The 18549-nt window shown below is 32.9% G+C and overlaps 2 non-coding genes across 2 annotated transcripts; both read right to left on the bottom strand.

Moving 5' to 3' along the window:
* Nucleotides 1–4019: 4019 nt before the first annotated feature.
* Nucleotides 4020–4238, bottom strand: LOC123565113 (small nucleolar RNA U3). Its single transcript, XR_006689103.2, has one exon. It is a non-coding gene; the product is annotated as a small nucleolar RNA U3 (small nucleolar RNA).
* Nucleotides 4239–16467: 12229 nt separating this feature from the next.
* Nucleotides 16468–16686, bottom strand: LOC123565114 (small nucleolar RNA U3). Its single transcript, XR_006689104.2, has one exon. It is a non-coding gene; the product is annotated as a small nucleolar RNA U3 (small nucleolar RNA).
* Between the last annotated feature and the right edge of the window lie 1863 nt (nt 16687–18549).

The raw sequence follows: 18549 nt of genomic DNA, 5'->3' as shown, positions 1-18549 counted from the left end.
CCTAGGTAATCTATAGTTAAATACATGCATGACTTTCTTATATTATATCTGAATTTTTCTTTTACCATTACCATTACCATTAATTTATAAAAAATACCTACGTTGAAAGTCAAGTCCCTGTTTAATGGCTCCCTAACAGCCTGTTTGACATGACATGTAAAAGCTAGCTTTAACATCACTATCAGTGGCATACTGTTAATTGACTAAAAGGTGTTAAAAGATAAGAATAGATTCTGTTTCATATTTTGGTTGACAAAACTAATTATGTCACACTTTAATTGTTATTATGAATTTGCGCTTTGGAGCTGTCCCAGATTTTAAATGTATAGTTCAATGCATTAATTTGCATTAGATACGCTGTGAATGTTATTGAAAGTTTAATTGGTTACAAACAAATAGTGCTAGTGTTTTAAGCAAAATTGTATGTTCAAAAATGTTTCATAACTAGATAGCCCATATATATCTGGATCTGCCTAAGTAATGCTAAGCATTAGCATTAGCATTACTAACTTTGGCATTAAAATAGCATTATTTTTAATGCTATAATTGTGGCATTAATCATTACTTGGCATTATTTGAAAAAAGAATGCATTATTAATGCATTAGCATTACCATTAGCATTACTACAACCCTGATAGGCAGTAAAGTAGCTATATCTTACTGATTTATTCGGTAAAAATGCTATAATTCTGCTAGAATACATTATTATGATTGTTAAAGAATGAGACAAGATACGAGAAAGTTAAAAATATTGTTTAACATGTTTTCAGCGAATTAATAATAATGTTATTTTAGAGCGAAATTTATTACATCAAGCATTTTACAGTGAATAATATATCTTTGTTTTACGTGTAAGATCAAAATCTAAATTATGAGCACCACATCTTAATTTTTTAAATATTACGACTTGTGTACACACGTGAAAGATGTATTTCATTCTTAAACTGAAGCAAACAAGTATCCTCTTATAATATAATGAAAAATATAATAAAATAAAGTATAAAATGTAAACAAATAAACAGGCAGTGTGCTGTATACAAGTGTAAATAAATGTGTTATGATATGATCTCCACGTAATAGTTGACTCGAAAAACATGGTGCTTGATTGCCGTACCGTAAATAAATTCTTACCAAAATTTACTGAAATTTACTGAAAAAATGTCAGTTATCTGCCACAGTTATTATAAGTTAGTATATAGATAGACATAAGATAATAGAGAAACGTTGTGTTTTTCTTTCATAAATTTTAACGCTATTTTAATTAAAAAAAAAAAAACAAGTTCCCTTTCCCGTCAACATATGGTCGAGTTAAAAACATCGATTATCAATGCATTTTGTAATTCAATTTACAGGTCAAGTCTAACATATGAACATGACTAAAAATTGTATTATAAAATCAAACAAAAGTGGTTGTTGCATATACATGTAACAAAAGATAAGTGATAAGTACGCATGTCTTAGTTATTAGAAAAGAAAACAAAATTTGAAGTCTATGGACACCAAAAAATGTTCACAAAGAATCAACAGAAGTATGCTAAACAAGTCAGTATTAGTATAGATTAACCATAAGCAATGGACTTCCGCTCGTTTTAAGAGGAGAGGATGTTTATATAGTGTGCATATTCTCTTTATCAATAGAAATGGATTGAAATAGTCATATCAATTTACATTATCCATATTTTTTCTCTAGGTATTGTAGAATAAATAAATGAATATAAGATATATTTGAGTGTCAGTTGGACTTTATTTTAAGAACGCGTCACATTACTTGTAAGTGTTTCTATTGAAGATAAAGGGCAGTAATTTCTGAGGCCTGAAAAAACTGCATTCTAGTATCATTTGCACAATGACCTATATATACTTTTTATCTATCCATAAAAGAGTACATTACGCCAGTTTACAACTGTGAAGAGTTTCCTTAAAATCTGCAATATACAATATAAAAGTGAACTTGTTATCAAAATTGTGATTTTCATGTACACTCTCACATATTTCAAATCAGTAGCAAAATATTATGCACACCCTAGCTTTTTTTGCCGAATCATCAGGTGTAAGTATCTCTTTATGTTTTAAAAAGCCGTGGTTTACTAAGGTTCTTCGTAAATGGTGTCTTTCAGTGGTTTAAGTAAGAAAATTATGTACACCGGGTAATTATGGCGGATTTTATTGACAAATCATCACCCTAGGGCGGATATTTTGCCAAAAATATATGAGATTTATATAACTCTGGAAACATTGCATGTGTGCATACTGTGACCACGCTATTAATATCCTCCCGACAATTTACCTGGAGCCTGTACCTGGCGCCATAAAAAAGTTATTGAACGCTTGATGCGGAGATAAATAGTTCAAGTCCACTCTTCATTGAATTGTCCGTTGAATGAATGAAAACTTGTCCGGTCCTCTAGATTTTAGTGAACGTTTTGTAGAAATTGTATAATTGGACCATAAATCCTCAAAAATATGACAATTGTCCCTTCTATCAAGTTTACAGATGAAATCGAAAATATATATGGTCAGACAGAGAACTCGAACCCACAACCCTGAAATTGGTAGCTGAACACTTTGTAGGCACAGCTATATATGAACATACGAGATGATGATGCTATGAAATGTATATTATTGGTTTCTCAGTTACTGTATATATTCTAAGGACGACGCGAACATTTTTATACAGGCATACGTACGTTTTTGACAACACAGAAAGTGACGTCAGACGTCCTTCAGCATTTACCGGAAGTAAAGAAAATGAAAGTAAACAGGCTAAGCTAAAATAGTCGTATTTGTATTGGTCTATAGTCAGGGTTCACGCGCAGGGGTCATCCCGTTTAAATGTATGTGCTTAGACTTTTTTTCGAACCTCGTCAAATCGTTCAAAAGGTTCTTTTTGATGTTGTCTAAAAGTGTCATTATATGCCTCGGATGTTAGATATTTCCGTATTTGGGAGCTGCAGACCTACTTTAGATATTTCAGAAATATTTCAGAAACAATTTCAAAATGAATTTCGTGTAATAAATGTTGATTCTACGGAAGCGTGAAAGGGCCATCAGACGCTTATACGTTTTATTACGTTACAGGCGCGGAAAGGATATCGTTAATAAGGTCCGAACACCGAAAATTAATTTACGGAAACACGGAATGTTCATGACTGTCAAAAATTACGAACAATACCTATATATGAATGTTTGATGCTTATCATAAATATTCTGTTTAATGCATAGATCCACTGCTACATAAGTGCCCCGCTCCCCGCCTCCCAATCCTATAAACAATCCCATGTTATCTGCTGCTTACCAGCTTTAAAGTAACAGTAGCTGATTAGAGGTGAATTAGCACAGAAGGGATCCCAACTAAACGCAGTGGAGTTCAAAAAAATTACTTTTCCTTCAGTGAAAAAAAAATATATAGACAATAATTAATATCTTACTATTATCATTGTTATTATTAGTATTTATAAGATATTACAAATAAAAATAATAAAATACATAGTAATAATATTAAAAATAATGATTATAATAAAACACACTTATAGTGAAAACTCAATGAGTTTTTAGTGTTGACAAACAATATCTTCCAATATCATAATTATAATGAAAAGGGTCATAAAGATGAAGGTGATTCTTCCATTATATTTATATACAATACTTACAAAGAGAATGGGAAAATGGATTTTCTCATACGTATACATGCAATCACCATTATTGGAATATAATATTACTGGGATAAAATCAAATCATTGTAACACCATGTATACTGAATTTTAAATTTCAATAGTAAGTTGCCTAAAGTGTACTTATTTCAACTGAAGTGCATATTCCGTTTTAAATCTGAGATACATGTTATTTTCAATATTTTACGAACATTAAAACAAAACTTTTACATGACTGAATATCACATTTTTCTAAAGTATAAAAAAGAATTTGTGCTCATTTCCACACAGAAGTTAGCCCTTCAGACAGCACGATATCTATTCCGATCTATTGTAGATCAATCGCTAGAAAAAGGTAATAAATTTGTGACCACTCCGAATGCACTCCCTTCCTCCAACTCCCCGCTTAGGGAGGAGAGGAACGTTCATCAATGACACGGACCAAGTCTCCCAGGGGGTGACAGCCCGTGCCCGCTTCGCGCTCAGAAAGGAGTGCTATTTCTCGTCCTCGTGGCTTTAGGTCCCGTCACTTTTACCTGACGTCCTGGCGACACTTACTATAGAAATGATCCCTAAGAGTAAGGTCTTAATATACTACACATTTAAGTTATTTATATATACATGGCTTTCTCAATTTACCTGGGGTTTAATATTTGAATGCTCAACGTTGTAAAATTGGTCATAGTTTATAATTTTGCACATTCTGTAAACGAATTATAATTAATACTATAATATCTTGTTATATTTTTGCAAACATATTTGTATAAAATAAACATTATATTTCTCCTTTATCGTGAACAATGTCCTTTAGGTCCTACCTAGTATTGAATTTATTTATAGACCGATATGAAAGATAACTTCAATAAAATCGAGTAGTCTGAGATATATCTGCATTTGCCTCCCGTTAGTAGTAGTGTATGTTTAGTTTATACTAATTCTGTTTTAGATTGTGATGAAAGCTTCAAGCTTATTAGAACCACTCTCGAGTCAGTGTCCTGGAAAATCCAATATTGATGAATAATAAGAAGTCAGAAGTGTTTCATGGGAGTGGGATATATATATACCGTATAGCCTGCCATGGCCCCATTAAATTATAAAGTCACATTGTTATCTGATTTTAACCATACCTATGTTTGAAGCCAGCAGCAATATAGGTGTTATAAATTAGACAGAAACAGGCTATAGGTGTTACTTCGATCTACAGTTAATGAAGAAAAATTAAACACGTGAATAAGAAATATGAAAGAACGAACATAGGGACGGAAGCGAGTCTATATCCAGTAATTTTAATCTCTATATCTTAGTGATTTATTCGGTGAATGTTAAACTACATACTGTTTGTTAAGAAATGAGGCAAAATACTAGAAAAAAAATATTGTTATTTTTTTGTTCTTTTTTCAGTACATTATCGATATATCAGAGTGATATAAATTTAGTTTTTTTACAGTGAAAAATGTAAGATCAAAATTTACATTATGAACACCATATCTTAATTTATCAAATATTACAACTGGTGTTCAGTAGAAAGATGTATTACAATCTTAAGCCGAAGCAAACAATTTTAAAAGTATTCTCTATGTGGTTTTACAAAATATTCAAATAAAGTATAAAATGTTTAAACAAATACACAGTCATGCAATGTGTTGTAAAGATCTACAAGTGTAAATAAATGTGTTATGATATGATCTACAAGTAGAAGTTGGCTCGGAAAACATCGTGCTTGATTACCCGGCGTACCGTAAATAAATTCTTAATCTTTATTATTGGAGGATAATAAATAAATAAATAAATAAATAAATAATAGTATATACATGAACAGTAAAGCGTTGTTGTGTTTTTTTCCCTTAAATTTTAACGCTATTTTTAAATAATAATAAAAAAGCAAGTTCCCTTTCCCGTCAACATATGGTCGAGTTAAAAACATTGATTATCAATGCATTTTATAATTCAATTTACAGGTCATGTCTAACATTTGAACATGACCACAAAATGTAATACAAAATCAAACAAAAGTGGTTCTTGCATATACATGTAACAATAGATAAGTGATGAGTACGCATGTCTTAGTTATTAGAAAAGAAAACAAAATTGGAAGTTAAGGGACACCTATTGCTATAAACATGTGCCTAACAACGTTCATAAACAACGTTTGCGACTACAGTCATTACCAGTAGAGATAAACCATAAACAATAAACTTCCATCTTTTTGTGTGGAGAGGGTGTCTATATATAGTGTGCATATTCATCTTTATCAATAGAAATGGATTGAAATATTCATATCAATTTACAATCCATAATTTTTCTCTAGGTATTGCAGAATAAAAAAATAAATATAAAATTTATATAAGTGTCGGTTGGACTTAATTACAAGAACGCGCTACATTACTTTTTTAGTGTTTTTATTGAAGGTAAAGGGAAGTAATTTCTGAGGCGTGAAAAAGTATCTTCAATATAAAATTGTGTGATTTTCATGTACACTCTCACATGTGAACTCGACCCCAGCGTTTTAATTTGCCGAATCATCAAGTGTTCACGCTGCCGTAGTTTTCTATCATTCTCCGTAAATGGTGTCATTCGGTAGTTTTAGTCAGAAAATTGTCACGGTCAGACGCAGGGGCGGCTGAGGATCTGGTGTTAGAGGGGGGGGGGGGGGCGGGTTGAAAACAATGGATCAATTCTGGGTGTTCTGAGGTACTTTATTTTGTATTGAAAAAGGACTGGTTTTGTGACAAAATTAACACAAATATATGCAAACTATACAGTCACATTTTATCAATTGTCAGACTTATTCTTGTACAAGTATTTCGGAATTTCTTAGCCCAATTTCTGAGGATTTTGTTGACCCTGGGACTATTTAACATAAAATTGTTAAGAGCTCGAAAAATGTATATTTTGCACTTATTTTATCCAGTACAGAAGACAAATTACCTATGCCCCGGCGATTCTAGAGGGGGGCGAACGCCGGGTGCGCCCCGCCACTCTAAAACCGCTAGTGCGACGGGTAAATATGGCGGATTTTATTGACAAATCATCACCTTAGGGCGGACATTTTGCCAAGTATGTGACATTTATATTACTCTGGAAACGGTGCATGCGTGCACACTGTGACCACGCTATTTACAATTTACCCATAGTCTGTGCCTAGCACCGTAAAAATAAGCAATTGAACGCTTGATACGGATATAAATAGTTCGAGTCTTACTTAACAGAAATTAGTCAAGCGCATTCTTTTTTTGTAAAAAGGAAAGTAGTACAAGTTCGGCCAAAATGATTGCCAAGGCTTTAGAATTATTAATTCGCGCACCCAAACCCTAAAACGTCTAACATTTATGTGAGAAAATTACGGAAGCGTTGGTCTAGGGTTACATTTTAAAGAAAAAATAATATTGTTATTATGTCTGCATGAATCTAAACACGCATAATAACAGAAAAAGACTAAAAAAAAATACAACAAAAAAACATAAAACACATTTATAAAATTAAAATGTGAACACTACATGACTATAACGCTTAAAATAAATTCTTTCAAAAATCTAAATGAAAAAAGGCATGTCATTTTCTGCCACATTTATAAGTACTTAATACACAGTTGGTCACTTTTGATGATAGAGAAACGTTAATTTGTCATTAATTTTTAACGCTATACAGTATTGAATAAAAAAAGAAAGAACCAAGTACCCACTTTCCAATCAAAATAGTCGATTTAAAAAATATTAGTTTCTTCATTAAAACCAGATAGTATTCTTGCTACGTAACATATACATATACTAAACGATACATATACTAAAAGATAAAGTCTCTAAGTTATTAGAAAAGAAATCAAAAGTGGAAGTCAAGGGATACCAATGGCTATATATGTTTACAAATCAACAAATGTGTCTAAGCTTTGAAGCTATATCAGTTTTGACCGTAGTCAGTATCAGTATAGATAAACCATAAGCAGCGGACTTCCGCTAATCGCATGGAGGAGAAAATGTTTATATAGTGGAAATTTTACTTTTCATCAAAAGAAATGGATTAAAATTCGCATATCAATTAAAAATGTCCATACTTTTTTCTAGAATATTGTACAATAAACAAATAAGTCAGAAATACATATAAGTGTCATTTGGATTTTATTACATGAACGCGCCACATTACGTTTTAGTGTTTCTATTCAAGATAAAGGGAAGTAATTCTAGCTGCACAAATAACCTATAAAATCGGTAACATTTATCTTTCTTTGACCAAAATTTCTGAGGCGCGAATAAGAGTAAGCGCACAAATACACAGAGCGTAATTACCATTACGCACAAAACGCACATGCGTATAATTTTTTGTCGAAGTACCACCCTAAAAGCAGCCAGACTGCACTAAAATGAAGTCAACATTTCATACGTATTCCAGTATCCCCACCTATTGATATATTAGAGCGAAATATATTTAGCATTTTTAAGTGAAAAATATCTCTTTGGTTTACCTGTAAGATCAAAATTTAAATTTAATATGAACACCATATCTTAATTGAAAAAAAAATACAACTGGTGTACACTCGAAATATTCAAACAGAGTATAAAATGTAAACAAATACATGGTCAGTGTGTTGTATACAAGTGTATGAAAATAAATGTGTTATGATAATTATGATCTACACTTAATAGTTGGCTTGAAAAACATGGTGCTTGATTACCGTACCGTATATAAATTCTTACCAAAATTTACTGAATGTCAATTATCTGCCACAGTTATTATAAGCTAGTATATAGACAGACACTTAAGATGATAGAGAAACTTTTTTTTTCTTTTTCATAAATTTTAACGCTATTTTAAAGGAATAAAGAGAAACAAGTTCCCTTTCCCGTCAACATATGGTCGAGTTAAAAACATTGATTATCAATGCATTTTATAAGTGATATGTACAAGTATTTCGGAATTTCTTAGCCCAATTTCTGAGGATTTTGTTGAAGAGGGTTAACCTGGGACTATTTAACATAAAATTGTAAAGAGCTCGAAAAATGTATATTTTGCACTTATTTTATCCAGTACAGAAGACAAATTACCTATGCCCCGGCGATTTTAGAGGGGGCGCGCGCCGGGTGCGCCCCCGCCCCTCTAAAACCGCTAGTGCGACGGGTAAATATGGCGGATTTATTGACAAATCGTCACCTTAGGGCGGATATTTTGCCAAGTATGTGAGATTTATATTACTCTGGAAACGGTGCATGCGTGCACACTGTGACCACGCTATTTACAATTTACAATTTACACGTAGTTTGTGCATAGCGCCGTAAAAATAAGTAATTGAACGCTTGATACGGATATAAATAGTTCGAGTCTTGCTCAATAAAATTTGCTCAAGACCATTCTTCCAACGATTTTTTGTAAAAGAAATCAGTACAAGTTCGGCCAAAATGATTGCCAATGCTTTAGAATTATTAATTCTTACTTACGACTGCTTATGGCACAAGTGCAAGAATCTTTTATGGCCGTTTTTTTTTTTTTGTTTAAGCCGATTTCAATGTTACTGAAGGCAACACGTACAGGACATTACAAATATTATCGTGACATTCTAATCATGACATTTGATAGGAATCCGTTAAGAAATTTGGTCAATTAAAGGAAATTTTGTTTGTTTCATGAACATATCTTACATTTTTCAAATATTCCGACTGTTGTTCATTCGTGAAAGATATATTTTAGTCTTAGACTGAAGCAAACAAATAAACCCCATGTTTATATATAAAATATTTAAACAAACTATAAAATCAAATACACACTCAGTGTAAATAAATGTGTTTATGATATCATCTCCGTGTAATAGTTGGCTCGAAAAAATGATGGTGCTTGATTTTTTTACCGTTACAGTACCGTAATAATAAAAATTAAATAATAATAATAATAAAAATAATAATAATAATCACTTTATTTAAAGAGATAACATATTTGGCTATAGCCAGTCTCACATATGGTCCTCTAACATAATATAGTAACAATTCATCTTAAGTATAAACATTAGACTGCATGGCTCCCGTCCCTATGTTTGTTCTGTCATATTTCTCATACAGAAGTTTTCTTGCAGCCAGGAAGCCAGGCTAATGTAACATAGAGACATAAGTTGAAATAACGTATCATGAACAAATTAATCCTTAGTGGCTTAAACAGTATTTAGTTCAGTGAAAGCAGTTTAAAATCTAGGCAAAATCAGAAGATAAAATCATGTACGGGTAGTCCAAGAATATAGGTTTTTTGTAATCCGCGCACCAAAACCCTAAAACTTCTTACATTTATGTGAGAAAATTACGGAAGCGTTGGTCTAGGATTACATATTAAAGAAAGAATAATATTGTTCTTATGTCTGCATGAATCTAAACACAAATAGTAACAGAAATAGACTGCAAAAAAAATACAACAAAGAAACATAAAACACATTTATAAAATTAATAAGTGAACACTACATGACTATAACGCTTAAAATAAATTCTTTCAAAAATCTAAATGAAAAAAGGCATGTCATTTTCTGCCATATTTATCAGAACTTAATATACAGTTGGTCACTTTTGATGAAAGAGAAACGTCAATTTGTCCATAAGTTTTAACGCTATATTGAATGAAAAAAAAAAGAACCAAGTACCCGCTTTCCAATCAAAATATGGTCGATTTAAAAATAGTCTCTTCATTAAGTACCAGACAGTATTCTTGCTACGTATTCATATACTAAAAGATAAAGTCTCTAAGTTATTAGGAAAGAAAACAAAAGTGGAAGTCAAGGGATTCCAATGGCTGTATATATCAACATATCACATCATAAGTGTCTCAGCATTTTAGCTACATAAGTTTTGACCGTAGTCAGTATCAGTATAAATAAACCATTAGCAGCGGACTTCCGAATACGATTTAAAGGAGAGAATGTTTATATAGTGTAAATATTCCTGTTCATCAAAAGAAATGGATTAAAATTCGCATATCAATTAACAATGTCCATACTTTTTTCTAGCATATTGTACAATAAACAAATAAGTCAGAAATACATATAAGTGTCAGGTAGATTTTATTACATGAACGCGCCACATTACTTTTTTGTGTTTCTATCCAAGATAAAGGGAAGTAATTGCAGGTGCACAAATAACCTATAAATTACAACTGGTGTACACTCGTGAAAGATGTAGATCTATTTCAATCTTAGACCGAAGCAAAGAAGTATCCCCTATGTGGTTTTACAAAATATTCAAATAGAGTATAAAATGTAAACAAATACACGGTCAGTGTGTTGTATACAAGTGTATTAAAATAAATGTGTTATGATAATTATCCCCACGTAATAGTTGGCTCGAAAAACATGGTGCTTGATTATCGTACCGTAAATAAATTCTTACCAAATTTTACTGAAATTTATTGAAAACATGTCAATTATCTGCCACAGTTATTATAAGCTAGTATATAGATAGACACTTAAGATGATAGCGAAAAGTTGTGTTTTTTGTTTCATAAACTTCAACGCTATTTTAAATGAAAGAAAAGAGAAACAAGTTCCCTTTCCCGTCAACAAATGGTCGAGTTAAAAACATTGATTATCAATGCATTTTATAATTCAGTTTACAGGTCATGTCTAACATTTGAACATGACCACAAAATGTTTTACAAAATCAAACAAAAGTGGTTCTTGCATATACATGTAACAAAAGATAAGTGATGAGTACGCATGTCTTAGTTATTAGAAAAGAAAACAAAATTGGAAGTCTAGGGACACCTATGGCTATAAATGTTCACAAAGAATCAACAGAAATATGTTAAATAAGTCAGTATTAGTATAGATTAACCATAAGCAACGGACTTCCGCTCGTTTTGAGAGGAGAGGGTGTTTATATAGTGTGCATATTCCTCTTTATCAATAGAAATGGATTGAAATATTCATATCAATTTACATTATCCATATTTTCTCTAGGTATTTTAGAATAAATAAATAAATATAAAATTTATATAACTGTCGGCTGGACTTTATTACAAAAACGCGCTACATTACTTGTAAGTGTTTCTATTGAAGATAAAGGGAAGTAATTTCTGAGGCCATCCAATGACCTATATATACGTTTTATCTATCCATAAAAGAGAACATATGACGCCAGTTTACAACTGTGAAGAGTTTCCTTAAAATCTACAATATACAATATATAAAAGTGAAATTGTCATCAAAATTGTGATTTTCATGTACACTCTCACATATTTCAAATCAGTAGCAAAATATCATGCACACTACCCTAGCTTTTTTTGCCGAATCATCAAGTGTAAGTATATCTTTATGTTTTAAAAAGACGTGGTTTACTAAGATTCCCCGTAAATGATGTCTTTCAGTGGTTTTAGTAAGAAAATTGTGTACAACGGGTAAATATGGCGGATTTTATTGACAAATCATCACCCTAGGGCGGATATTTTGCCAAGTATATGAGATTTATATTACTCTGGAAACATTGCATGTTTGCATACTGTGACCATGCTATCTATCTCCTCCCGACAATTAGACATTTACGGATTAAGCCTACGTGGACTGTGGACACCTAAGGCGATAGATTTTTCAAGGGGACCGTCTCAACATAGTTTAATTATATTATGCGCGATATGAAAAAGAATTTATAACGGCAATAGGGTTTGAGTTATTATATCATCACTATGCGGTAGGTGATATAAATTTGGATGTGCCTGTTTTTAGCTCGACTTTTCGAAGAAAAAGTAGAGCTATTGCACTCGCTCCGGCGTCGGCGTCGGCGTCTCCGTTGGGTTAAATTTTTTGATAAATACTTATTTACTATCAAAGTCTACACAAGGAAGAACAATCCCCATAACTCTGATTGAATTTTTACAGAATTATGCCCTTTTTAATTAAGCATTTTTGGTTAAAGTTTTTGATAAAGGCAAATATCTCTGTTACTATCGAAGCTATTGACTTGACACTTAAGATAGTTATTTACCATCAAAGGCTTCACCAGGAGAAACTATCCGCATAACTCTGATTTAATTTTGATAGAATTATGCCCCTTTTTAACTTAGAATTATTGGTTAAAGTTTGTGATAAAGTCAAATATCTCTGTTACTATCAAAGCTATTGACTTGAAACTTTAAGTACTTATTTACTATCAAAGTCTACACATGGAAAATCAATCCCCATAACTCTGATTTGAATTTTTACAGAATTATGCCCCTTTTTAATTAAGAATTTTCTGTTAATTTTTTTTGATCAAGTCAAATATCTTTGTTACTATCAAAGATATTGACTTGAATCTTAAAATACTAATTTACTGTTTAAGTCTACATGCGTAGAAACAATCCCCATAACTCTGATTTGAATTTTGTTAGAATTATGTCCCTTTTTAACTTAGAATTTTTGGTTAAAGTTTTTGATAAAGGCAAATATCTCTGTTACTATCGAAGCTTATGACTTGAAACTTAAAATAGTTATTTACCATCAAAGGCTTTACCAGGAGAAACTATCCGCATAACTCTGATTGAATTTTGATAGAATTATGCCCCTTTTTAACTTAGAATTTTTGATTAAAGTTTTTGATAAAGTCAAATATCTCTGTTACTCTCAAAGCTATTGACTTGAAACTTAAAATAATTATTTACTATCGAAATCTACACCAAGAAAAGCAATCCCCATAACTCTGTTTGGATCTTGACAGAATTATGCCCCTTTTTAATTAAATGTACTAAATTGAACAAATATATATGTCATAACAGAATAACTGTAGAACATTCAATCGCAGAATTGATGTGTTACAAGAGCGTAAGCTCTGTATGGAGGCACTCAATACAACGACTTTCAAGAACCGTACATGTCTGTGCATTCCTTGTGTGTAGAAGAAAACATGTCGGATTGATTGTATAAACTGATAACTGTCAACAAGAAATGAATTTCATTTCATTCATGTTTATGCCATAATACAGTATAAATGGGAAGATTTTTATATTTTGATTATTTTCCTATCTTCCGTTCATTTATCTAGTAAAAAAGCTGTCCATCTCTTCGTCAATCCACTACTGACAAATTAAAACAATAAAGTTATACAAATACAAAGTCTTTAACGCTAATACAGAAATAACAAGTGCTCCGCCAAGCGGGGCAATATACGCCCGAAGGATTATATCAGGGGATGGGAGCAAAATGTAAAGAACTTTACTGTTGAAGCCCAAACGAAAAGGACAACAAAGGGAAGAAATTCCCCGAAAAACTCAAAGTCCACTAAAACCATTACCAGGTACAGATATGTCAAAATACACCTTAACTTTGCAGGTACCATCTATGTTGTACCACAGAAAAGTGGTATCGGTTTTTTTCCCTACGGACAGTAATAAAAATGTTACAAAATAACCTATTTATAGTAACATTAAAGGGAAGTAATTCAATAAAAAAATATTGTAAGTTAACAAAAAATGGAAATGCCAAATAAAACCAAGAGCACCGCAATGCAAAGCAACATAAACACAAAACAAAGTCATGTGACCTTTGACCCCTAAGTGTGACCCTGACCTTGAAGCGAGCCATGCGCTCTGCACGTCATCTCAATGTGGTAAACATTTGTGCCAAGTTTCTTTAAAATCCTTCAAGCAGTTCAACAGTTACACATCGCACTCGAAACAAAGTTATATGACCTTTGACCCCTAAGTGTGACCTTGACCTTGTATCTAGCCATCCAAAACATGCGCTCTGCACGTCGACTCGATGTGGTGGACATTTGTGCAATGTTTCTTTAAAATACCTCATACAGATCAAGAGTTACAGAGCGGACACGAAACAACGTCATATGACCTTGACCCCTAAGTGTGACCTTGACCTTAAAGCAAGCCACCTGATACAGGCGCTCTGCACGTCCTCTTGATGTGGATAACATTTGTTTCAAGTTTGTTCAAAATCCTTCAAGGAGCGGAGTCGACACGAAATTGTTAACGGACAGACGGACAGACAGACAGACAGCCAGATGAACACCTGTGGTACCCCAAAATACGTCCCTTCGGGCGTATGATAACAACAAAGGAATGGAGACGCAAGATATTACGTTTTCTACAGTTTTCACATTGTTTTACCTGCTGACCTACATTTTGATCCCAACTGACCCAGTTTAGATTTTTTCATGTTGGACGACGACGACGATGGAATACGGATACATTGCGATCAGACTAGCTCATCTTTTCAACTTTGTCGCAGATGCGCAGCTTATAATATTGAAGAACATTTCAGGAAAGTGTTATGACGCTAGATCAAATACTTTTTGCGATATGTATAACAAAACATTTCTCCGGCGAACAGACAGACGGACAGACAAATCCAAATATTATCCTGTGCAGTGACATATTAAGCCAGACCTTACCATCATTATAGGAATGTTTTCCTACCAAACATAAATTAAAATTATCATGTTGAGACGGTCCCCTTGAAAATCGATCGTCTTAGGTGTTCACAGTCCACGTAGACTTAATCCGTAAATGTCTAGTTACCTGGAGTCTGTACCTGGCGCCATAAAAAGGTTATTGAACGCTTGATACGGAGATGAATAGTTCAAGTCCACTCTTCCTTGAATTGTCCGTTGAATGAATGAACACTTGTCCGGTCTTCTAGATTTTAGTGAACGTTTTGTAGAAATTGTATAATTGGACCATAAATCCTAAAAAAATATGACAATTGTCCCTTCTATCAAGTTTACAGATGAAATCGAAAATATATATGGTCAGGCAGAGAACTCGAACCCGCAATCCTGAAATTGGTAGCTGAACACTTTGTCGGCACAGCTATATTTAAACATGCGAGATGATGATGCTATGAAACGTATATTACTGGTTTCTCAGTTACTGTATATATTCTAAGGACGACGCGAACATTTTTGTACAGGCATACGTACGTTTTTGACAACACAGAAAGTGAGGTCAGACGTCCTTCAGCTTTTACCGGAAGTAAAGAAAATGAAAGTAAACAGGCTAAGCTTGAAAAGTCATATTTGTATTGGTCTATAGTCAGGGTTCACGCGCAGGGGTCACCCCGTCTTAATGTATGCGCTTGGACATATTTTCGAACCTCTTCAAATCGTTCAAAAGGTTCTTTTTGATGTTGTCTAAAAGTGTCAGTATATGCCTCGGATGTTAGATATTTCCGTATTTGGGAGCTGCAGACCTACTGTAGATATTTCAGAATATTTCAGAAACAATTTCAAAATGAATCTCGTGTAATAAATGTTGATTTTACGGAAGCATGAAAGGGCCATCAGACGCTTATAAATACGTTTTATTACGTTACAGGCACGGAAAGGATATCTTAAATTAGGTCCGAACACCGAAAATTAATTTACGGAAACACGGAATGTTCATGAGTGTCAAAAATTACGGACAATACCTATATATGAATGTTTGATGCTTATCCCCCCCCCCCCCCTCCCCGCAATCCTGTAAACAACTCCCATCTTATCTGCTGCTTACCAGCTTTTATGTAACAGTAACTGATTAGAGGTGAATTAGCACAGAAGGGGTCCCAACTAAACGCAGTGGAGTTCAAAAAATTAATTTTCCTTCAGTGAAAAAAAAATTATATAGACAATAATTAATATCTTACTATTATCATTATTATTATAATTATATTAAATATTATAAATAAAAATAATAATATACATAGTACAGTTTTAAATCTGAGATACATGTTATTTTCAATATTTTACGAACATTAAAACAAAACTTTTAGATGACTGAATATCACATTTTTCTAAAGTATAAAAAAGAATTTCCACACAGAAGTTAGCCCTTAAGACAGCACGATATACTGATTTATTGTAGATCAATCGCTAGAAAAAATAAATTTGTGACCACTCAGAATGCACTCCCTTCCTCCAACTCCCCGCTTAGGGAGGAGAGGAACGTTCATCAATGACACGGACCAAGTCTCCCATAGGGTGACAGCCCGTGCCCGCTTCGCGCTCAGAAAGGAGTGCTATTTCTCGTCCTCGTGGATTTAGGTCCCGTCAGTTTTACCTGACGTCCTGGCGACACTTACTATAGAAATGATCCCTAAGAGTAAGGTCTTAATATACTACACATTTAAGTTATTTATATATATATGGCTTTCTCAATTTACCTGGGATTTAATATTTGAATATTCAACGTTGTAAAATTGGTTATAGTTTATAATTTTGTACATTCTGTAAACGAATTATAATAAATACTATAATATCTTGTTATATTTTTGCAAACATATTTGCATAAAATAAACATTATATTTCTCCTTTATCGTGAACAATGTCCTTTAGATCATACCTAGTATTGAATTTATTTATAGACCGATATGAAAGATAACTTCAATAATCGAGTAGTCCGAGATATATCTGTATTTGCCTCCCGTTAGTAGTAGTATGGGCGGCGGTTGCCGCCAAAATTAGTAAATATACAATCCATTCATAAACAAGTCAGTCAGTGCAACGCCGTCTCATCTAAAACTCCATCCCGTCCAATATATTCGCATTCAACGCATTGTATTTTGAAACCATTTAATACAAAACTTCATTCCATCCATTTACACATGGAACGGTGCATTGAAAAACTTGTTGCGATGCACCGTGATATGAAATCATCCAACAAAACAGGATACCATGCAGCTGAATGTGAAGCCGTTTAACACAACATGAGTACGTGCAGTGTAAAATGAAATGATTTATTACAACTTGACGCCGTCTAATGCATATTGAAACCGCTTTATGTTTTTAATCAAACAAAAGTGGTTCTTGCATATACATGTAACAAAAGATAAGTAATGAGTACGCATGTCTTAGTTATTAGAAAAAAAAATTAAAAGTCATGGGACGCCTATGCTATAATGTTCACAAAGAATAAATGTGCTAAACAATGTGTTTGACCATAGTCAGTATCAGTATAGATAAACCATTAGCAACGGACTTCCGCACTTTTTGACAGGAGGGGGTATTTAAATAGTGTGCAGATTCCTCTACATTAAAAGAAATAGATTGAAATATTCATATCAATTTACAATATCCATAATTCTTCTCTAGGTCGTAGAATAAATAAATAAATATAAGATTTATATAAGTGTCGGTTGGACTTTATTACAAGAACGCGCTACATTACTTTTTAGTGTTTTTATTGAAGGTAGAGGAAAGTAATTTCTGAGGCTTGAAAAAGTATATTATTTAAATCTACAATATAAAATTGTTTCGGAAAGTGAAATTGTCATCAAAATTGTTATTTTCATGTACACTCTCACATGTGCACTCGACCCTAGCTTTTTTATTTGCCGAATCATCAAGTGTTCACGCTTTATGTTTTAAAAGGCCGTAGTTTACACTGATTCTCCGTAAATGGTGTCTTTCGGTGGTTTTAGTGAGAAAATTGTGTCCGCGGATTTTATTGCCAAATCATCACCTTAGGGCGGATATGTGAGTTTTATATTACTCTGGAAACGTTGCATGCGTGCACACTGTGACCACGCTATTTATCTCCTCCCGACAATTTACCCGTAGTCTGTGCCTAGCGCCGTAAAAATAAGTTATTGAACGCTTGATACGGATATAAATAGTTCAAGTCTTGTCCAATAAAATTTGCTCAAGACCACTCTTCCAACGATTTTTGTAAAAAGAAATCAGTACAAGTTCGGCCCAAAATGATTGCCAAGGCTTTAGAATTATTAATTCTTACTTACGACTGCTTATGGCACAAGTGCAAAAACCTTTTAGGGCCGTTTTTCCTTGTTTAAGCCGATTTCAGTGTTACTGAAGGCAACACGTACAGGACATTACAAATATTTTCGTGTCATTCTAATACATTTGATATGAATCCGTTAAGAAATTTAGTTAAAATATGAAATCAAAAGAAAATTTGTTTGTTTCATGAACATATCTTACATTTTCAAATATTCCGACTGTTGTTCATTCGTGAA

This window comes from Mercenaria mercenaria, chromosome 2, assembly GCF_021730395.1.
Source record: "Mercenaria mercenaria strain notata chromosome 2, MADL_Memer_1, whole genome shotgun sequence".
In the NCBI taxonomy this organism is placed as follows: Eukaryota; Metazoa; Mollusca; class Bivalvia; order Venerida; family Veneridae; genus Mercenaria; species Mercenaria mercenaria.
This window is presented reverse-complemented; position numbering and strand designations above follow the sequence as displayed.